The sequence below is a fragment of the Podarcis raffonei genome, chromosome 3 (genome assembly GCF_027172205.1).
Source record: "Podarcis raffonei isolate rPodRaf1 chromosome 3, rPodRaf1.pri, whole genome shotgun sequence".
NCBI lineage: Eukaryota > Metazoa > Chordata > Lepidosauria > Squamata > Lacertidae > Podarcis > Podarcis raffonei.
The window spans coordinates 93,694,335-93,717,478 of NC_070604.1; the positions used below are offsets into that span (position 1 = coordinate 93,694,335).

The 23,144-nt window shown below is 43.7% G+C and overlaps 1 protein-coding gene and 1 non-coding gene across 3 annotated transcripts in view; both read right to left on the reverse strand.

Annotated features, from left to right (window-relative positions):
- CNIH3 (cornichon family AMPA receptor auxiliary protein 3) overlaps nt 1-23,144 on the reverse strand; it is a 57,049-nt gene that overhangs the window by 26,060 nt on the left and 7,845 nt on the right. The gene's annotated exons all lie outside the window — the stretch shown is intronic.
- Nucleotides 22,831-22,900, reverse strand: TRNAP-GGG (transfer RNA proline (anticodon GGG)). Its single transcript has one exon. It is a non-coding gene; the product is annotated as a tRNA-Pro (tRNA).

Here is a 23,144-nt window from a genome sequence, read left to right on the forward strand (position 1 = left end):
CAGTCGTGGCTGACTCTGGGGTTGCAGTGCTCATCTCGCTTTATTGGCCGAGAGAGCCGGCGTACAGCTTCCGGGTCATGTGGCCAGCATGTGATATAAAGGCAACGAAGGCTTGGCACACAGAAGCACTCATCGGGGGGAGGAGTTAAAGTGGCTGGTATATGACAGCTGTTCTGTTACTATTGGCCATATGCAGAAAAGTTTAACTAGAAAGTGTGTGTGTGTGTGTGTGTGTGTGTGTGTGTGTGTGTATCTCCTTCGCAAGCCACATCATTAGTCTCTAGATTAAAGATGCCACGCCAAGGCAGCACAGTTTTTGAAACAGAAATAAGAATTGACGTGATTTAAACTCAGATATCATCAATAAAGAGGATTTGCTCTTATCATTTAATTCCTCCTGACAACAGCTCAAGCGCACATGGGAAAATAAGCATTCTTTTAAAATAAGAGTCAAATGATTGAAAAAAAAAACAGTTCTGGGAGGAATTCAACAAAGTGCTGTGCCGATCGTTCTGTCAGGGCAAGCATCCCAGTTTGCCAGACGGAAAGAACATTGTTCTGGGGATCTTCCCACCCCCCAAGACCCAAGAGTCAATTTGGGGAGTGTAGGGGGGGTGAGAGGGGTAGAAGTCCCATTGCACAAGTGGAATTCTTTGCACTCATCTTCCGCTTATGTGCCTGATTAGTTGAACCCTGCCCTTTGTTTCTACTCCTGAAAGTAGATCTGAAACAACCAGCTTAGCTGATAACGTACCTTAGCTGCAGCCTGCCAGAGATCACATCCCCTGCCTCTGACTCATTTGCTTCTAACCTACCAGTGTCAGAATTAGACCCCAGCTGCAGCCTGCCACAAAGCTAGCCTCCAGGCCTGATGACAATACAGCAATGTATTAAGTACTGTGTGGACCCTCTATTTTAATTCCATTTCCAGCTAATTGCGGGAAAACAATACCACAGCAAACACTAAAGATCTCTGACTTGGAAGCAACCATTCTTTGCATATTTAACTATGTGATACAAAAGTTATGTTTCATTTAGCTCCAAGTCCAAGCCACCTTCGCCAACAGCTACCAGCACATTCCAGCTAAGTGATCAAAAGATACACTTGAAGGAAGCTTCCCATCTAAACCTTAGCTCCTGTCTACTATAGCTGTGCTGTATAAGACGCTGCAAATCCTAGTTGCTGGTCCCCTCTTGCAAGAACTTTTTATTCTGCTCATAGAATAGGAGACTCAGGGCCAAATGAGGTGTGACATTAATTTTGTAAAGGAAATTAATGTACATAGGTTTTTAGCTGTGTAAATAGCTGGGGAAGCATGACCAGCTTCAGGGCTGGGGGCTGGGCTGGGCAGAGAAGGGGGGGTTTAACTCTTTCTCTCCCTGCACTGATCCTGGCAAAAACAAAATGAGCAGGACTGACCTAATGAGCCCCATCTGTGCAAGACCTGTGCAAGGGAGGTATCATGAGAACCTGCAGAACACTGTGGAGGGAAAGAGGATCGTTCCACCTGGTAAACTGATAAGCTTTTGCAGATGGAACGCTGGTCTTAGCGTGACGCTGAATTTCACCCTCTATTATTATTAATGAGCTGCAACATATGTATCTCAAGGCAATGTACAAAATATAATATTGCTTTCCTAAAGCTGCTGTCTGAATTTTAAGGAAAGTTTGCATTGGCACCAAAATGGAGGCTCCCCTTAGAAATGAAAACAGCAGCTTTGGAGGGGTGATTTTATCAACACCATACAAGGGAAAGAAGTAAACTTTCCCTCTCCCTACCACCCCAACCTTAGCCTGCCAGGCTGCTCAGGCTTCCCTATGACTTCTATTTTCATAACAAAAAAAGTGCACTCTAGTTTCGCTTAAAGAGTAAATTACATATGTCATGCAAATCCATGTAAAACAGCCTCAATGACCATTGTTTCTGAAGAAAAGCACGTTTGGAAGGGACCTTTTTAGCGAGAAAAGGTGATGAATAGACAGTGGCTACTTAACGCTTTCCACACTAGCTTTTTTCCTGCTCCAGATCTCCAATCTGTTTTTTTCATCCAAATGCTTATTTTCTTGCTTTTCAAAACTCTTGGGGGTAAGCAGTGGGGGAAACTCTATGGAGTGGGAGGAAAGGCTGGTGGAGAAAGGAACAAGCACCCTCCTAGTCAGCCATCATTTCACTCAAAACAGGTCCTTCCCAAAATTCATTTTTCTCTGAAAGGCTAGCCTTTGTGCTGGCAACAAACACATTTCCATGTAATGTGCAGATTTTGCCTTGATTTATGAACATACTGACCACACGGACTTCACACCCCACTCCTTAACACCAGTTGCATGTCCATGTAGAATGAGGCTCCAGATTAAGCATCCTTGTGACATACAGTTCAGTGATTCTGTAGTTCCATTACCTATTTCAACAGAACAACAATTGGGGAGGTATTTATAGATGTACATATTCTTCTAGACAATGACAGCTTTGAATACAGAAGGTATGAGATGAGCAAGAGGCTGTGCTTCATTCAATTTCCATTCCCTTGAAAAGAAATAGAAAATTGTTTGGGCTTGTTCAAGTGGCATCAACCGAGGACCTGTGTTTTAGGGACATGTGTTTCTGGGTTCTGAGAGGAATATCTTTGTGTTGGATGTGTTGATTGTGTTATTCATATCAAAGGGTTCTGAAAGTAATGTTGTTTGCATCGCCTCTATTGTCCGGTTCGATCAATGTGATTTTGGATGGACAAAGGAACATTTAAAAAAATAAAAGAATGCAAAACTAAGTGCAGAGTGGTACACTGGAAAGCCCAGAATGGATGAAAATTGATTTAACTAAAGGAATAAGATGCTAATGAATGCTTTGGAGCTAAAGTGTCTTTATATTGCAAATTATAGTCACTAAAACTAAATGGGGTAACAGGACAATGGTCGTCCTATTCATCCAGTGAAGAGGCAGAATGAGTTCAGTGTGGCTGCCCACCACAAGGATCGCTACAAAGAAAGGCAGCTGGAAGGATAAAATATATTCCCTTTAAGACAGATTAGAGTGTATGCAGCCATGCTGATTCCATTTCCTGCAGAGACTGTCCGCAAGAGTGCCAATTACAGCTGAACAGCATAGTGAGTATCTGTCCATTTTGGGTAAGTTTGCAGTTTGATGGCATTGGAATCCATCTGGAATTCCACGATAAAAAGGTTTCAGTCTGTGCAACAAAGGGAAAGCCAAAGCAGTGTGAAAAGGCAAAGCTAACTATGGCAAGCTGCAAGTAAATTTTATTTCTCATAGCCAACATTTCTACAGCACTTTCACTGCTAGGGCACAACACACCAAAAATTGTATTTCTCCCCAAACTATCATCATATATATTTATTCCCAGAATGGTGACTATGTTAGCAAATACAACAAAGAGATCTGACACTTTAAAGACTAGAAATATATATGATGGCATAAGCATTTGGGGTCCAGAGTCCACTTTATCAGCTGTATCTTACAACTGATGAACTAGACTCTCATCTATAACATTCTTCGCTGTTTTCACATATGTATGGCTTTCCTTTGAGGGGTTGGGGTGAGAAATTAAGACATCCTATTCTTCATAGTTTATGACTGAATATAGGGATATTCTGAATATGTGATCACAAAGAACAGCTTTCCTATATCTGTACTACTAGTACCTGGTTTTTGTCCATTAAGATTCATTGATTTATAAGTCTCACACTTTTTCTCATTAGGTGGGCTGTAGGGTTGTGGGTTCATATCCCAAAGTCTTCCTACCTGTTAGAGAAAAGGTTGCATCTTTGGCAGGGTCTCTAGCTCAGTGGCAATGTTGGTACAGGAGCAAAATTATGGCACAGAAAGGAGAATTCCTGGATGCCAAGAACCAGGTTTGGGGCAAGTACTCTTTGGCAAGAGAACCTCAGCAGAGATTTAAAATCACAAAACATGGAGCAAAGTAAAGCATGGAAATATAGTCTGTTAGATTTTCAAAATATGCCCTTTAAAATGAGTTCCAAAGTTTCCCTCTTCCCTGAGCATAGAGAAAGACCACACGATTGGTAAGTTAAAAATAGTTTACTTACAAACTCTCTGAAGGTCTGACTCATGTGCTTTTCCATACAGCATTCAGAAAAAGTTGTACAGGCAGTAAAACTTGGCTTAGGTACAAATTGGTGAAATAAACTATTGGTATGAGAACTCAAGAGTGGCTTGTGAGGGCCATGCGCTCTGAGCTGGAGCAATCAGCTCAAGCTTCTTCATACACTGAGTTTCTCAAGTAGACTGGGCAAGAATGATAGGCCTGATTACCTAGTTCCTCCCAAGGTGAGGGGAAGTGATCTCACTAAGCCTGGCAGGACAGCTTACTCTATGGTATTAACTCCTTCATGCATTAATTAGAGTTAAGACTGTTGGTTATATGAGGCTGGTTGTCTCACACGAAGTACACCTGCTTTGTATAACCACATCCCAGACTCAGTTTCCAAATTAAAAAACCTCTCATATCAGAGCTGGGAAAGAGACCAGACAGCCTCCATCAGTTAAGAGTAGACAACACTGGACTAGATGGACCAATGATCATCCTCTATTTGAGGCAGTTTCACATGTTCATCTTGTTCTAATGACAGTAACCACAGCAACAGGAAGCTACCAAACCACCCATTATCAATGCCAGGCTAAACATTTCAAGAAATATATGATTGGATTTCATGGATCTAAATAGCAGTTTGGGGGCGGGGGGCAATCAGAACTGCAGCATGCAGGGAGATGGAGCTTAGCATTTTCCCCCACACTGAAATTCTACTGCAAATCACACTCCAAGCTCGTTTGCCACAAAAGGAAAACTGCTATTGGCACTAATTGGCACTTCACAGATCACGTTTATGCTTCCGCCCATTTATGGGATTCCTTGCCCTTCAACAGGTTTATTTTGTCCAGTGCATCAGTTCATCTACAGATTGTTTACACGAACCTGATTTAATGAACTTTATTTGTGGAGAATGGAAGTTAGTAAGATTGTCAGGTCACACTCAAGATGTGTTTTGAGGTTTTATTGTTCTTTTAATACTTTGCCTGGAGCAGTCCAAAGTGGCTGGAACAACCCAGTCAGATGGGGGGGGCATCTTCCTTCTCCTCCTCCTCCTCCTCCAGATATTGAAGGAACTATAGCCCACAGCATTCCTGGTCACTGAATGTGCCAGCTAGGACTGACTGGAGTTGGAGCAGGACCACAGCTCAGGTCCCAGATTCAGTCACTGACCTCACCAGGAAGGGCTAGAATGAGCTCTATCCAAAACCCTGGAGAGTCACTGCCAGTCAATGTGGATTGGGGGGAGGGCTTTTTGCAACGCATGGCCTGAGATCCACTTGTAGCCCTCAAGGCCTTTTTTGGCAGCCCTTGGCAACATTTGGCATCTCCAGCCCTTGCACTGCCTTCCCAAAGACTATTTAGTGCTTTCCAAGTTTTGGGGAGGGAGGTGGGAGAGCTCTAGGATGCTGCCAGAGCATTGTGCCTCCTTCCCAAAGCCCTATGCCTCACTTATCTAACTTTTGGAAGGCAGTGCAAGAGCTGTGGGGGCATCGAATGTTGGCCTTAAACCACCACACCCAGACACGGTAGTGTGTGGCCCATGGGTTCCAAGTCTTCTTGCAGTCTACTTGGAAAGAAAAGTTGGGCTGCCCTAATGTAGACAGTACTGACCTAGATGGACCAATGGTCTGACTTGGCTGAAGGCAGCTTCCCATGTTCCTATGACTACAACAACATCTGGAAGCCACAGGTTGCCCACCCCTGCTTTAAAGCTACCAATTAAAGCAAAAGACTTGCACCCATTGGTTTCTCCATCCTGCTTCATCTTCCTTTGTCCTTTAATTTGCCTTTTCTGCCTGCCTGATGCAGCAGCCAGGGAAGGGAGGCTAATGAGGAGCAGAAAAGGAATGGGCAACAGAAACTATAGGTTCTTTGTTGGTAGCTTTTAAAGGGTCAAAGACAATCTCTTGATTGTGACCTGGCATATTTGAAAGGGGTGCCTAACTCAATGTATAACTCACCCTCCCCCCCTAAAAAACAAGAACAAACCACTGGTTGATTCGAAGCTGAACTTACAGTGCTATCAAATCTTAGCTTCATTTCTATTATTATTGTTATTATTATTATTATTACTTTTATTATTAAAATGCAGCAGGGATTTCATCTTGGGCCTGGGAAAGAAATAAAGCCAAGCTTTAGCCCAAGAGATAAGGAAGGCTAGCGATAAGCAAGCTTCCAACCTCAGTCTCCCTTCGGTGCCAGCCTAAGAGGGGATGTTTGATACAGCTGTAATCTCTTTCTGTGCATCAAAGTCTCAGTCCTATTGGAATTTACATAGATAGAGCAGGTGTGATGCTTAATCCTCTGAGATAGTCAGAAGTGAGCAATCACTCCATAATGTTCCACTTATCAAATCAAAATTACATAGAGCTTTATGTCCATGAATCATTTTATACAAGCAGCCAAATGGGTTCTTTTCCTGCAATTTGTTCTTTTCTTAAAGTGAGACTGAATGGTTATCACTTTGTTTAGACTGAGTGCATGGAAAGAGAGGAAGATGACACAAAAAGGAAGAGAAGATGGAAGTAGTTCTTAAAATCTGAAGGGGGAGGCAAATCTAGCGCTAGCATCCAATGTGATATTCTTAATATCATGATACGAAAAAATAAGGAGCTTATATTTAATAGAAAGAACACTGCGAGAGGCATCATTTGCCTTCTCATTGAGTTAGTTAATATAATGCATAGATAGATGCATGCTATATACTATATGTTGATGATCAGTTCATGTTGTATCTAAAGCACAATTAGTATCAAAACAAATTGATTTCATTCATAGTCTGCAATTGATTCTGCATCCAATGTCCATTAATGCCAATTGCAGCACAAAGAGTACCTCCCCTCCTTTTAAATTATAGACTCCGTCATTCTATATCCAAAACAGTTAAGATATCTATAATATCATACATTGAGGAGACCAATAGCTACTTACCACAATGAGTGTAGAAATTGTCCCCCTAACATACAGTGGATAGATTTGGAGTTTGGCCCAACTGAGTGACAGAAGTCCCTTCACAATGAAGGGACAAAATCTCCATACATCTATGCAATTAATTTAGCAATTTTGTGCATGTATGCAGAAAATGAATTGTATATGAGATTACGATTTGAAAGCAAATGTTCACAATGAAAGTTACATTTTTTAAAAGCTACAGAATCGAACAATATTAATTCCTAATGCAACCCTACAGGGGCAGATTAGATCCATAAACTTTAAATACTGGTAAAATTATTTTATTTAGTTGTGCATTTTGCTTTAGAGCCAGACTGTATGCAGAACTCCAGCAGCATTATACCGTAACAGAACTACAGCCAAACTCTATCAATGATCTTTTCCTCTCTCTTTTTTTAACTACCTGCCTTTAAAACCCAGCAGGCTCCCTAATCTCAGAAACAGTCATCCTTCCATTAGCCAGATGGGTAGATTAGCCCGTTCTTCAGCACAGCACTGGTTGTTTAGTTTCTTGCTGTTCTCATAAAGAACTTAACTGTTACATGCCTGGTAAACTAACACTTTAGCATCCATTATATATCATAAGAAATATAAAAACTCTGCTGGATCAGACCTAAAGCCTATAGCTGGCATCCAGTTTCTTGCATCCAGTTCCTCTTGCTATCATTCCACAGTAATTGGTATTCAGAGGCCTCCTGCCTCTGGTTCTGCAGGTAGCATATAAGCATCATGACTGGTAGCTATTGATAGGCTTAACTTCTCTGTGGTGGTGTAATTTAAGCATCTAAGGGTACAATCCTATGCTCAATTTGTAAGCATCAGCACAGGTCAGCGTGAGGGTTTACCGGGGTGCTTACAAACTGATGTCAACTGAGGGCTATAGGATTTCACAAAAGCCCCAACACACCAGCAGCCCCAATACACTACTGCCTTGACGTCCCAGATACAATGGCAGAACAATCCATTGGCACAGCTGTACAATCAAGAAATAGAAGCAGGGTGAACAGGGGAAACACAGTGGTGTCATAGCTGGGACAGATGAGATGGCACAGTGAAGGAGGACACTTGTGCCATATGCTATACTCCCCCAGATCATTGCCATGCTCCCATCAATAGTGCAACTTTCACTAGCCCCAGCCCTTGCACAGTACAGTGGTACCTCTAGATGCGAACGGGATCCGTTCCAGAGCCCCGTTCGCATCTAGAAGCAAACGTAACCAGTGATGGCATGTCTGCGCACACGCGCGTCACTTTTCGCCGCTTCTGCGCATGCGCGTGACATCATTTTGAGCGTCTGTGCATGCGCAAGTGGCGAAACCCAGAAGTAACGCGCTCCGTTACTTCCGGGTTGCCCTGGAGCGCAACTTGAAAGCGCTCATCCCGAAGCACATTCAACCCAAGGTATGACTGTAGTTTAATGTTTTCTTGACATGCACAAACTTACAGTAGCACTTGAGGCACACTAAACATGCAGACACATGCTTCTGGTAGCTGAGGAGCTAGTAGCTCTCCTTGGACTTGTGTTCCTATAAGCAACGGCATGACTGTACCTACATCCCAAAAAATTAAGTACCCTCATCTGACGGTGCAAGCTCAAGCAACCTGTGACTTCGGCATGGAAGTTGTCACTGTGCCTGCCTCTTCAAGACCCTCCTGGTCTTGGGTGACAGTGAGGAAGGGGACAGAGGGCCCCATCCCTTCAGACACTGTCTCTCCCTCAGCTCCTGGAACGTCCTGTCCTTTCTCCACTGACTGCTCAGACCCCTCCTCATCCTCCAGCTCTGGCTCCTGCCCCGAGCGAAGCACAAAACCCCATAAATGGCTACCCGCTTCCCCTGGATTAGCCTCTGGCCCTGTTACCTCTTCCACCAACTCCTCAGAGCCCTGCCAGTCCCTGACGGGAATGGTGGAGAGGAATCCCATTCCTACATCTAAGCATGATCTGGCTTTAGCTGGACTCCGATTCAGATATCCAAACAGCCAGTGTGGTGTAGTGGTTAAGAGCGGTAGTCTCGTAATCTGGGGAACCGGGTTCACATCTCCGCTCCTCCACATGCAGCTGCTGGGTGACCTTGGGCCAGTCACACTTCTCTGAAGTCTCTCAGCCCCACTCACCTCACAGAGTGTTTGTTGTGGGGGAGGAAGGGAAAGGAGAACGTTAGCCGCTTTGAGACTCCTTAAAGGGAGTGAAAGGCGGGATATCAAATCCAAACTCCTCCTCCTCTTCTTCTCTCTGTCTAACCGACTACACAGGGTGGTTGTGGGGACAGAAACTGGGGAGATTACGTACTTCACCTTGAGCTCCTTGGAGCAAAGGCAAGATGTAAACGCAACTGTGCTTGCCGAGTCCACAATACATACAAAACAAATGCCATGGCATTAAGTCCCACACAAAATGTTGTGGTAGTAGCAAGTCCCAGTTCTGAGTAATGCAACAGCAATTGTTAGATTCAGCTCTTCTTATCCCACACAGAGTGCTCAAATTGCCTGGTGTTTCCTCCCTCTATTTCCTGCTTTAAGCGCATGAAGTATCGGCAGGTGGAGTTCTGCTTATAGGAGAGGATTCTGACTTGTAATTTGCAATGAACACTGAGGCAAATAGCACAAAAGTATTTTTCTCTAATGGCTTACTATATGCTAAAGAGAACATGAACATGAAGGCATTTCAGAGTCTGAAATGAAAGCCTTTGCCTCTACTATTGGCTACTTCAGTTAGGAAGCTCCCCACAGCTGGCTTAAGCAAGCTTCAGGGCTGCCCAGCTTTTCTCCAAAGACCTTGGGGCAACATTGGGCTCCTAGTCCCTCTGGGGAGCATTTGCTGAATTTTGGGTAAGGAGCAATTAGTGTCTAAGACATAAAACTAAAAATAGATGAGAATATTTAAAAAAACAACCCACAAAAACCTTAATATAGCCTAGCACAACCAACATTACCAGTCACTTTAGAATTCCCAAAGGAAAAAAAATCATATTTTTTCCTCCAAGAGTTGTCTAAAAATACTGGTAATTGGTGACCTATTTTCAAATTAAATGGAAGGAGGGGGGGCTACCATCCCTACTTATGTGCACAGGACTGAATTGCTGGATCACAACCAGAGAATGTTTGCTGCTGTACTTTTAATTAATTAATTAGATTTCAGGATAAATGACTTCTAGTTTTTTTATAGAAGGGAAGGGTTGTTTTTAATATATACAGTATACTGTATATTAAAAGCACTCTCCTGTTGTATCCATTTGCTTGAATTTAGTTTATTCTAGATGGTTTTCACAATTGAATTACATATCTGTAATTGAAATGTAAAACATAGGCAGGACAACATAATAGTTCAGCAGGGTTCCTCCTGCCCCACCTCATCTTCCAGAGAACTTCCAGAAGTTTGAAAGAGAAAACACTGCACTCATCTCATTTTTGTCTCTGCCATATTTCAAAAAGTGAAAATCTGGACAGAAAACTTGTAGGTCTTTTTGGTTTCTTTTGTTTGTTTTTGCAAAATCTCAAAAAAAGAAGAAAAATGAAGTTTTACAGCTATTTTTAAGGAAATTTGCCAAAATCTACACTTCCATTATGGGTTCCCATACATCCAGATTTTCCCAGACATTGCAGCGATTTCTGCCTGTGCACCCTTTCCGAAAGCCGAATCCCGACTATGTCCAGGAAATTCTGGATGTATGGCCACCCTACCCCTGACAAACAGCCCTTGCAGGGGCTTGGCATTGGTCTTTAAACTAGCAAACCCTGCCAGAGGCAACAGTGGGACAAAAGAAGTGCAGATGTACAGCACTGGAAGGGAAAGTCTCTCAAATCACTTCCAGCTCTTAAAAACTATTGTCTGTCTCCAGTCTTTCCTGGTTCCAATGTACTGGAACCCATCCACCTCTAGTCATGGCAAATCGTCACATGTTAATGTGGGGATCACATTAACAGCCGCATCCAGCCAGTTCAATTGTCCCCTGGTAGATATCATGAAGTAGAAAGGTGCACACACACACACCCATATGTGCACTTGGCATCTGTAGGCAGATCTCCCTTCTGGATTGGGGGTTGGACTCGATGGCCCTTGTGGTCTCTTCCAGCTCTATGATTCTATGAATTGTCTTCATCTTCTCTGCGTAAAGAAACTGGTTAATGGCCCTGCTGGAGTGGAATCAAACTTTCTTTCCCAATAGTCTTTTCTCTATATAGTTCAGATCCTTTGCAACTGTCCCACCTACACCCAATATGTCCCTGTTTAATATCGTCGTTTTTCTGCTATACACACAAATTCGCTTTACATGCCAGGAAGGCATATTTCAAGGAAGAAGGAGCAAATAAGCAGTGGTTACATTTCTCAACAGGATGCGATGAAGAACCTTCTGCATGGTTGAAACACTAGCAATAACCAATCTATAGAAAGTTGGGAAACCAGGAAAATAAAGGACATTCACAGTGTAACTTTAAGCAAAGGGTAACAGATGGGAAAGCAGAAGAATTGGGGGAAGAGGGGGACTTTGTTCAACAGGAAAAAGCAAAAATCTCAGGATATGTATAAGCAAGAGAGCCACAGTTATCTCCAGGCATGGGCCAATTTTGTTGCCTACTCTCCTTATTACACAGCCTTGTGCTTCTGAGATAAAACAGCTTTTTTCCGGCAGTTTCCTCTATATTTGAATTTTGTTGCCCACTCCCTCATCATAAAGCTTTGTGCTGCTGTGATACAAAACCGCTTTTTCCTGTTTAGAGGAAGCAGCGTATTTGAATTTAATATTTCAAAAATTCTATGTAATGTGATGGTAGCTTGCCCTGCACTCTGTCGTGTAGAAGTGGCTAGCTTGCTTAATGCAGCTTGATTAAATCTTTTAGTCTGTCAAATGCCTAAGAATATCTCCTGTACAGTGATTAGCTTGTCTGCTCTACCTAAATCTTCTATCACTTACAGTGCCAGAGTCAAAATGCTTGTTTAAAAAAAGAAAAGAAAAACGGATACTGCACTAACATGATATGCCTTTGTCTGTCACTTACTCAGAAATATCACATAGTACAGCCCCTCCAGGACAGAACCACTTCAGAAGGCTATCCTAAATTTTTCTCTTTCAATAATCCAACAACCGCTATGAGACTAGAGATAAAGGACAAGCCAGCTATTGATGCACTTGTTTCACCATGAGCAGCTTACACAAAACTGGCGAACCCAATGTGTTGTGCGCAGGGTTGTCCCCTCTTTCCTTTGATTTAAGAAGGGGAGAAGTGAGTTGCACTCACAGCAGCAGTTGCAGGAGTAACAAGGCAAAGTACAGTGGTACCTCCAGTTATGAACTTAATTCGTTCCGGAGGTCCGTTCTTAACCTGAAACTGTTCTTAACATGAGGTGTGCTTTCGCTAATGGGGCCTCCTGCTGCCACCGCACGACTTCCACTCACATCCCGGGGCAAAGTTCACAACCAGGAGCTTCTACTTCCGGGTTAGAGGAGCTCGTTACCTGAAGCGTTTGTAAGGAGGTGGTACGTAACCCGAGGTTCCACTGTAGCTGTGCTGGTCCCGTGGGTTACCCGAGAGGCAAGGTCCAAGTCCAGTCTGTGGTCAAAGGTGCAACATGGAGGCAGTCCACAGTAGCTGAAGCTGAGTGCAGGGCAGGGAGTCAGGTGAAGTCAGGAACAGGCAGGCAGGCAGGGAGCCAGGGCGGGTCCAGAGCTCAGCCAGGAAAGCAAGACAGGGTTCAGGCAGGAACTAGCAACCAACAATGTTGCTCCCGCAACTTGGGACTGGGGCTAGCCGGCTTTTATCTGCCCCGAGGCATTAGGGCGGCCCCGATCCTCTGGTGACTCACCTCTCCTGGCCTGGAGGCGAGCACTCCTCCTGCGGTAACTTAGTTCCTTCCGCCTCTCTGCCCTGAGCCTCTGCAGCTCAGGAGAGGCTGGAGGGTTACTGGACCCAGAGGCAACCTAAGCTTCCTCTGACAGGGCTGAGAGTGGAGCACCTGCAGGCAATGGGTCCTCCATCACCTCAGGAGCCAGAGCAGACTCATCTGATGCCTGCACCTGAGGATCCAGCACAGGTGAGGACCCTTCAGGCTCATGCCCCAGCCCCGGCTCAACTGGAGGTGGGGAATCCTGTGCAGGCTGGGATCCCTCAGGTGCAGCATCTGAGTCCGAATCCCAGGCCATTACAGTAGCTGCTTAAATATTGTTGCCATAGATTAGCACCCAAAGCCTCCCACTCTTACTGAAGACCCCAGTAGTGCATTCTCCCCTGGTGAAAAGGAACAAGAAAGAAGAGTGTGTGCATTTTCTGAAAAAATATGAAAATAACCTCGGTTTAGCACACTCCACAGGCTTTTCCAAGCACGTTGTAGTTATTTCCCCTTCCCCTTCTCCTCTTTATTCCCTGCAAATAAATTATTCGGATTCCAGGTGTAGCTGATGTTGAAGACTTTGTCGGTTGATAGCCAAGATGAACTTGCCAGAAATGACAATGGGCTTCTCAGGTTACCATAACTAGATTAATCATTCCCTCCCCACAGAATGAGTGTGTGTGTGTGTGTGTGTGTGTGAATAGTTCCACTCACTGCTAGTCTAGGACTCACTGCAGCCCCCAACTGTCTACCCACCACCACATGTGGTCCTCAGGGTGAAAAAGGTTGTCCTGCTCTGACTCAGCCTGCTTATTCAGTTCTTTACCAAAGCACCAAATAAAGATGTGCATAAAGGTGACAGCTTGGCTTTGAATGTGACACAAACTGGGATTTATTGCTCCCCCAACTGTGCTCCCACCCTCAATTACTGGGTCATACTAAGGACAATTCAAGGTTGAAGCAGATATAGGCAAGTAATCACGTTCCACTGCTGCCCATCTGAATCCATTTTACGGGCAAGCAAAGGATTTTAGTCTTCGCAGCTGACAATCTGGCACTTTCTGCAAATACTAAATGGGCTTTAAAATTTCATTAAGCTGGGGAAAATATAGCAGGCAGTGGCATTCATTGCAGAGTGTGGTCCTCTACTACTTAGTCGGCGTTCTTAACTGGATGCCACATGATTGTGGAGTTAGAACAATGCCTGGGAAGTTAACATTCAAATCTTTACCGGCTGACTCACAACGCAAGAGAAGTTTGACATTTAAAATGGATAGGAGGAAATTTAACTTCACAGGATCCAAACAGCTTAGTCCAAAGGAAACTAAGTCACAAGGCGCCCACTTGTATATCACATCCATTATCAAAGAATCCTAAAGGGCAAGCTGTTCCAAGTTATGCTATAGACTCAAAATAGAGCCTATACAGACTGAGTGCCAATTTAGTCATAATTTTCCCATTCAGAGAAAGCCTCGAATATGAGCAAGCTTTGTATGATTTAGTTAAGATGCAACACTATGGCCTCAGCGTTGTAAGATTTCAGTCCCTACCTACTGGGGCCTGCGGGTGCAAAAGGAGATCTACCCTCGGAAACCTCCCCATTCATCACATTCCCTGCACTGTTGCTGGTGTTCCAATAGAGGCAATGGTGAAAATGGCGTTTAGATGATGGACAGCTTAGGACTCTCCGGATTCCAAAGCCCTTCTGTTTCTTCCAACACATCCCAAGAACAGAGGGAAAGTACACCAGACTTAAGAGTTGGCTTACTTATTGTCATTCCTCTTGCATGACGCCCTTCACACTGCACACTCATTCAAATATAAAACGAAATACAATAATAACTGAGAAGAGCAACAAGGGACAAATGACAAGCTGGAGCCTTGCTTGCAAACAAATGCGCCCTACACAACCCTATAGACTGAAAATCTTACTGCAAGTAAATCTGCCATGCGTATTAAATAGCTATCTATTATTTTTTTAAGTAACTTTTTGAGGGTAAGCAATCTAGAAGTTAGCACATTTTCACTGTGTTCAAGACCACAAAAGCTCCAAAAAAAAGAAGAAGTGCTGGCTTGTGTTCAAGTCACATTACACAAGTTCTCTGCAATAAAAGAGCACATGAGACTCCACAGGAAAATTCATGCTTCAGTGGTGATGAAGATACAAAGACATTTGGAACATCTGGAACTGCTTGTGAGCAGATGATGGTAACCTGCTTATGTTAAAAGATGCTTCCAAGGTGAACCACAAAAGTTTCTTAGTAATAAATTTGTTAAGTCTTTAAGGTGCCACTAGGGTCTTTGTTTTCGCCTGCAAAATAAAGCAGAAATCCTATACGTACTATACCTGATGGAACTTGCTGCTGAGCAAGCATGTACAGGATACGGCACTGTAACACAGCTACCCTTATGGATATGGTTACTGATTCTTAGGCAGAGCTAATAAGAAAACATACACTTACTATAACATGTAAAGTACAATGGTTGCACTATGGAGGTTATGCTGGACTTCACATGAGAATTTCAGTGCTTACGTATTTTTCTGCGCTATAAATATCTCTGTGTAGGAAAATGACATGCAGTTGTACCTTGGTTCTGAAATGCCTTGGTACTTGTATGTTTTGGCTCCCGAACACCGCAAACCCGGAAGTAAGTGTTCTGATTTGCGAACGTTTTTTGGAAGCCGAAGGTCCAACACAGCTTCCACTTTACTGCAGGAAGCTCCTGCAGTCAATCGGAAGCCGTGCCTTCGCTTTTGAACTGTTTCAAGAGTCGAACAGACTCCTGCAATGGATCAAGTTCGAGAACCAAGGCACCACTGTATATGCATCCAGCCTGTTCAATAGTGACAAAAATCAATTGGACCAAAGTTATTTGGCTCCCCCATCATCACCAAATCCTGGTCAGATTTTAATACTGCTCCTTGTTTTAATTTTGTGGCAAAATAAAAAAAATAAAATTTATTATCAGGAGTAACATAGTCTATGTTAAGAAAAAAATAGTGTAATTAATATGTAATGTAAATATTTATTTTAGGTCATTTCAGCATTGCAATCATAACACCAACAAACAGAATTATGCCCATAAAATCCCAGACAAATAAAATTTTAGAATGAATGGTTCCTCCAACAGTCAACTGCTGTCTCAATCATAAAAAAAAGCATATTGGCATAGTTTTCTTCAGCAAATTATCCTCTGTGGGTAATTAATATTGCTTTCTATTTGGTTGGCATCCATCTGTCTCAGGAAACAATGGAGGAATGCGCCTTTGGAGGCAGTCAGTCAGGTTGTGCATCTATAGCAGTGACCAGAGGAGGAATGGCTGCTGGAGAGAAGAAGATACGCCATGGTGCGTCTGCAGCACCAGCACCAGATGCCTCCATCTTCCCCAGCTGCAACAAAACATGTCTCTCCCATAGCAGTCTCTACAGTCACAGCAGGGGCTGCAACCTACCAACAGTATCTATTTACCAGATTGTTGGTTGTTGCTTTCCTAATTATCTCTGGATTAAAGTTACCGTATTTTTCGCTCTATAACACGCACCCGACCATAACACGCACGTAGTTTTTAGAGGAGGAAAATCCGTAGGCATGCCACCCGTAGGCATTCCCTCCATAACACGCACAGACATTTCCCCTTACTTTCTAGGAGGAAAAAAGTGAGTGTTATGGTGCAAAAAATACGGTAGTTGTTTGTCTAGATTAGGAAAGCATAACTTTGCAGAGATTTGGACATGCACAACTTGAGATTCATAAATTTTTATCTCAGCAGCAATTATCCTAAAACAAAAGACAGTGTGTGCTTGTTCACTTACCTTCATTGAGGGCTCTTCCACAGTTGTGTTTCTCCCATGCATTCTAGGCACAGATCCGAGGGATTTTTCAGTTGTCCTACTTCTTTTCCCAGGAAAACCCACTGTTTACCTCTGAATCATATTGAATGTCAATTTGGTTTTCTGTAGATTGATGTTTGTTCCAATTCAGCAATAAACGGCAGGTTTTCCCGGAGAAAGTGGCAGAGTAAACGAAAAGCCTCTCAGACCTGTGGCTAGAAAACAGGGGGCAAGCACAAGTGTGGACAAGCCCTGGGTGTTGCTGTTGGTTCCTGAGAGGGAGTGGTGAGACATGGGGAGCTCAGTGTGGTGCAGGCAAATAAAGAACACATCACAAAGAGAACCTTACACCTCACCCCTCTCAGGAAGCCGAAGCAACATTCACAGTCAGAAGGCAGGTGAGCAACCCCACTTTCTCTGTGCCACCCTTCTAAACACTACTGCTTCAGACCATGGCCTGGCCATTAAAAAGAGATTTCTTTTTAACGAGTTTTACTTTCTTTCAGGCTGTCAAAATGGGTTACGCAACAGTATTGTAAGGTGAATTTATATCTGGGGGATGGATGACCATACTCAAGGAATGCTAATCAACAGCTGGAAGGAAGTGATAAGTGGGATGACGCAGGACTCTGTCAAGGCCCAGTGTTCTTTATTATCTGTACAACTTGTCTTGAAAAAGGAGTAGAGAAGGTGCTTATCAAATTTGCAGGTGGCACCGAAGTGGTGACACAGCTAATAGCTTAGAAGGCAGAAAAAAAAGATTCTAGATCAGGGTGGTCCAACTCATGGCACGAGGGCCGCATGTGGCCCTCGAGGCCTTTTTTGGCAGCCCTCAACAACATTTGATGCGCACACACCTGCCCTTGTGCTACCATCCCAAAGCTGGCTAAATGAGGCTCTGGAAGGAGGTGTGAGGGCTCTGGCAGGATCCTAGGATCCTACCATCTCCTCCCCAAAGCCTAGTTGGCGTTTTCTCAGCTTTAGAAAGGAGGTGGGAGGGCTCTAAGATTCTCACACCTCCTTCCCAAAGCCCAGGGGCTCACTTAGCTGGCTTTGGGAAGGCAGTGTGAGGGCTGCGAGGACATAAAATTTTGGCCTCACTCCCCCCTCCTTTGCACAACAAAGCAGAACCCACGGGTTCTGTGGTGAAGTACTCTTGCAGCCCAGTTGGTATGAAAAGTTGGGCAGCCCCTGTTCTAGATCATCATGACAAAATGGAGAACTGGGTCAAAACTAAAAAAGTAAATGTCAACTGAGACAAATGTAAAGTCCTCATTTACGTAAGAAGATCCAGATGCGCAAATTCAGGATGGCTAAATGTGAAATAGATTGGGAGGTTTTAGTAGGCCACAAGCTAAACATGAGAGTGGTCCTTTTTAATGTTGCTGCTTACAATGCTCTCACTCAGCCTCCCAAGAAATATCCACCAGGACCTCATTTTCTGGAGGGCAGAAAAGACCCTACAAATCTAAGATCTTCCAACTTTCCACTTACAGCTATAGATACAGCAGTACATGTGGTGCAGCCTTGATTACTCTTTGAAAAAAGATCTCTCTGCCCCCACACTGTCTAGGCACAACAGGTGGGGGAGCAAATTATAAATCCAATTAACTGTGAATTTATTTTCTGGTTGTAAGAATACAGGTTTTTAAGGATTAACATTTTCCTCTCCCACTTTGCAATTTTTAAAGGTAGCGGAAATTTGTGTGGGAGTGATATGCTCCTGTGTTCTTCCACTTACAGAACACAATTAATTCTTGGTGGTTTTAATGGCTATTATTCTCAAAACCCATATATGCCACTGAATTAGCACGTGAAACGGAAGGATCGCTTAGACCCATGGTAACTTCACCAGGCCTTTGTGGCTGTACTGCATAGATGATGTAAAAGAGAAGCAATTAATGATTTATAATCAGTCCTCCATATAGCCAGTATTTTGAAACGCGTTGCGTTAGCTGAAGTTGTTGTTCAAATGATTAAAAGGCTTCTGACTGCTAAGTACTAACGATTATTTGTGGGTAAAAGCCTCAGCGCCTAGGGCTTGCCGATCGAAAGGTCGGCGGTTCGAATCCCCGCGGCGGGGTGCGCTCCCGCTGCTCGGTCCCAGCGCCTGCCAACCTAGCAGTTCGAAAGCACCCCCGGGTGCAAGTAGATAAATAGGGACCGCTTACCAGCGGGAAGGTAAACGGCGTTCCGTGTGCTGCGCTGGCTTGCCAGATGCAGCTTGTCACGCTGGCCACGTGACCTGGAAGTGTCTGCGGACAGCGCTGGCCCCCGGCCTCTTGAGTGAGATGGGCGCACAACCCCAGAGTCTGTCAAGACTGGCCCGTACGGGCAGGGGTACCTTTACCTTTACCTTTAGTGCCAAAGTAGGGAGGTGAAGTAAGCTAGAAAGTTGGTAAAAATACTAGCAGTGTGCATTGGCTCTGTGTAGGGGCCAAAAAATGAGGCAACTTGGGATGACTCAGGGGTCTTTCCCCTCTTCAGAGTTCAACCACAATGTTAATAAATCCCTCCAAGTCAGATCAGGGTCCCCATGAAGCCTTGTGTCATTTCTGTACTTTGGATCCATGGCTTTTGCAAGACATCAGGGTGTCAAAAATATTGCCTCCAGAGCACTTAAGAGCTCTGAATTGTTGTTGAAGCAAAGCAGTGGAAGGTTTGTTTAAATAAATAAAAAAGTTTAAAACTTCATTTAAGTTTGTTTTTAACATCTTATGTTGCTCTCCTTTAACAAAACCTAAACCTAGCTCTTTAGAACTCCCCACACAATTTTCTGGACATTGTGAGGCCTATGGGAGTAAACACAGAGCTATTCCTGTACAGAAACAGAGCTTGTTGTGGCTTTGTGGGCGCCCTGACCTGACTGTGATGGGTGCATCATACTTTGACTTGGAGAAGGGAGAGGAAACACCTTGATTTGCCTAATTATTCAGCTCACACACAGAGCCAATACATACCTCCAGTAAATGCTTCCCTAAGGAAGTTTTGTACTCCTGGTGTTGAAAGAGGTGGTGAAACGTCCTATGTTGAAAAAGCATATTAGGACCCCTCTAATCTGAATAACTATCGCCCAGCATTTAACATCCCTTTTTAGGCAACGTATTCAAATGGCTTGTGGCAGCACACTTCCAGTGGTTTTGGGTCAAACTGATTATTTAGATCTCTTCCAGAACAACTTTGGGCCTGATTTTGGAACAGAAACTGGTTTGCTTGCCCTGGTGCAACATTTCCCAACCTGATGCTCTCCAGATGTTTGGACTACACCTTTCTCATCAGCCCCTGCCAACATGTCAAATGGTCAGGGATGCTGGAGTTATAATCCCAAACATCTGGAGGGCACCAGGTTGGGAAAAGATGCCCTAGCTGGGAAATAGACAGGAGGACTGCATCCCTGCTGGTTCTCCTGGACTTCTCATGGTATGCTTCTGGGTCTTAACTTTAAGGGATAAGCAGTGGATCTCCTGGGGCTGATAAACTATATGTGGATTGGGGGCCCAGTACACACACACCCTGTAATCTATTTGCAAGAACTGTTGCTTATGTACACATATAAACTTAGTCTAGCCTACCTCACAGGGCTGTTACAAAGATGAAAATGGGGAGGGGGTGATAATGTACACAACCTTGAGCTCCTGGGAGGAAAAGCAGGATACAAATAGACAATGTAATTCCTGTAAAAATAAACATACACAAAGCCAGAGAAGCCGTCCCCCTTGATATAACTGCAACATTCCACAGTCCTGATACTTTACTGCAAAATGCCAAGAGAAGGCAAAAAGATTGCCAACACTGGAGATGTACCACATACACCACACATAATAGTTTTTTGTCAGAACTGCTTGGTCAAACCCAGACTGCTCACTGCTGAGATATTGAAGAGGTGATTGGATCCAGTTTGCCCTACCTGGTTGTTCTGAGCTCAGATTCGCTGGGGGTTTTTTTATTATCAAAACCAGCAGTGAAGGAGGCTGCTACCAGACAATTAAGAGAGTTTGGAAGAGAAATATGGAGTGCTCTGGTTTAACTAGGGTTCTGATCTCCAGCATTTATAGGTAAGTCTTGAAATCAGTAACAGGCTCTAAAGATTTGTTAAGAAGTCTAAAGGGGAAATAGTTAGATATTGCAGCTGATATACATACGACTGGAACTCAATGGAATCATATAAATCTGTATCTGCTAAAGTGAAGGAGTAATCCCTAAAGTTGATACACAAGTGGTATCTTACCCTGAGGAAAATGACTGTATTGCACCCCAGGATGTCTCCTGCATATTGGCGGGAATGCCAGTCAATTGGGACTTATGTACACATGTGGTGAACATGTCTCCAAGTACAGGTTTTTTGGGTGCAAGTGTTTCAGGAAGCAACCTCCATCATGGGTCCATGGGCCTACCACTCTCCACAGCTGGCACTTTTAAATTTATATATAGGTCTTGACTTAGATTCAAAGTATAAAGAACTTTTAAGTCATTTAACTGCAACAGCAAGGTCTGTGATAGGGTTTAATGAATGAATATAGATCAATAATATCAAAGGTTAACACAAAGGTTAAGAGCTACTTATGGGCAGAAAGATACTTTTATATCTGTTTGATATACATTTATTAACTGTTTAGCAGCCCAGGAAAAAATAAATTTGTATAGTTAGAAAATAACCATCAATGCATTTTGATGGCATCCTAAAATGCATGTAAACAATCTAGGTAAAGTCTTTTCTGAGAGATGGAGGGAAGTGATGCAGAAGAGTCACATAGGTGAAAGTGAAGAAGACAAAGGAGATGTCAATCATGGTGATAGTGAGAGGAGGAAGGGGATGTCAGCAGGTTGATCAAGAGGGATCAGAAATATGTACAACAAAATAAAGCAATTATCTGCAACAGAGGATGCTGAAACAAGTAGAGGTGGAAGATGGGCCTTGAGTAGAGTTTTTGGAAGAAGATGGAACATGGAATGAAATCAAATTAGGAAGTACTGCAGAGGAAATTCAATAAGAGGGTTATTATGATATTCAAGTTATGCCTCATCCAGCAAGGGATGGTGGGGAGAGAGGAGAACACCTCCTCACTCCTTGATAACCCTGCCAACCCTGAGAGTCATCTTACTGGAGCAGAACTGTGGAGGAAGAAACCAGCTGGTGGTGATGACTGCAATCCAGCCAAAGAACTGAAAAACTAGCACCACTAAGGCAAGGAGTGTCAGGACTGTGATGAGGTTTCCTTCCTCCAAGATTGTTGTTTTTCAGAGTGCCTCTTGCAGGGGTTGAACTGTCTCATGGTTAGGGTTACTCCTTGGTGAGAGAAAGGAGTAGTGGGGAAGTTGATGAGGGTCTTGGATGGAAGACAGCAACCTGCGTAAAAGCTAGATTGCTGTTTGTGAGTCATCTGATTCTCAACTAGCCTCTGCCATGACTCTTATAATCATGCTAAACTATACCTCCCCATCCTGCTGTGGCATATGTTGCTCCCATCCTGGCTGCCCTTATCACTATGGCAGAATAGATGTGAGTCAACTAGAACGGCTAGGGCCAATGCACATACTACACACAGGGGCAAACCCAAGTCTCTCCCAGCCTTAGCCGTACCTGCTTGAATCACATATTTGCAACATTCCCACTTTACATTTTAGATGTACACTTAAAACATCCTACGATCAATGCAATGTGTGTACCAACAGCAATACGTAAGCCTATAAATGCTTGCCTTAAGTATGGTAGGTAAAGGTAAAGGGACCCCTGACCATTAGGTCCAGTCGTGGCCGACTCTGGGGTTGTGGCGCTCATCTTGCTTTATTGGCCGAGGGAGCCGGCGTACAGCTTCCGGGTCATGTGGCCAGCATGACTAAGCCGCTTCTGGCGAACCAGAGCAGCACATGGAAATGCCGTTTACCTTCCCGCTGGAGCGGTACCTATTTGTCTACTTGCACTCTGGCGTGCTTTCGAACTGCTAGGTTGGCAGGAGCTTAAGTATGGTAAGTAAAGGTAAATCAGCATTATTATCACACATATTGCAGGTGGGGGTAGAAGTTGAGAGACAGTGGCTTAGGAATATAGGAAGTTCTTTTCTACGGATTCCATCTGGCTCAGGACTGCCTACACTGATTGGCATTGACTCTCCGTGGTTTTAGACTGGGGCCTCTCCAAGACCTATCTGGAGATGCTGGGGATTGAACCCAGGGCCATCTGCATCCCAGACAGATGCTCTTCCACTGAGCTATGACCCTTCCCAAGCTTATGGTCATTCTGTTTACTGAAGGCCACCTAATGAGGAAGCAATATTCAGACCAGGGACTTACTAACTCACAGCTCAGTCTCTTAGCCATTACACTACACCAGCTTTGATAATCTCACAAAGTGTTTGCTCTTTTTTAAAAAGTATTTTAAAGTTTTGTAATTGCCTGCTATCTCTTCAAAATGAGGTAGTGGTTAAAAAAATGAGGCTAATTACAATTTCACATTATTTCTC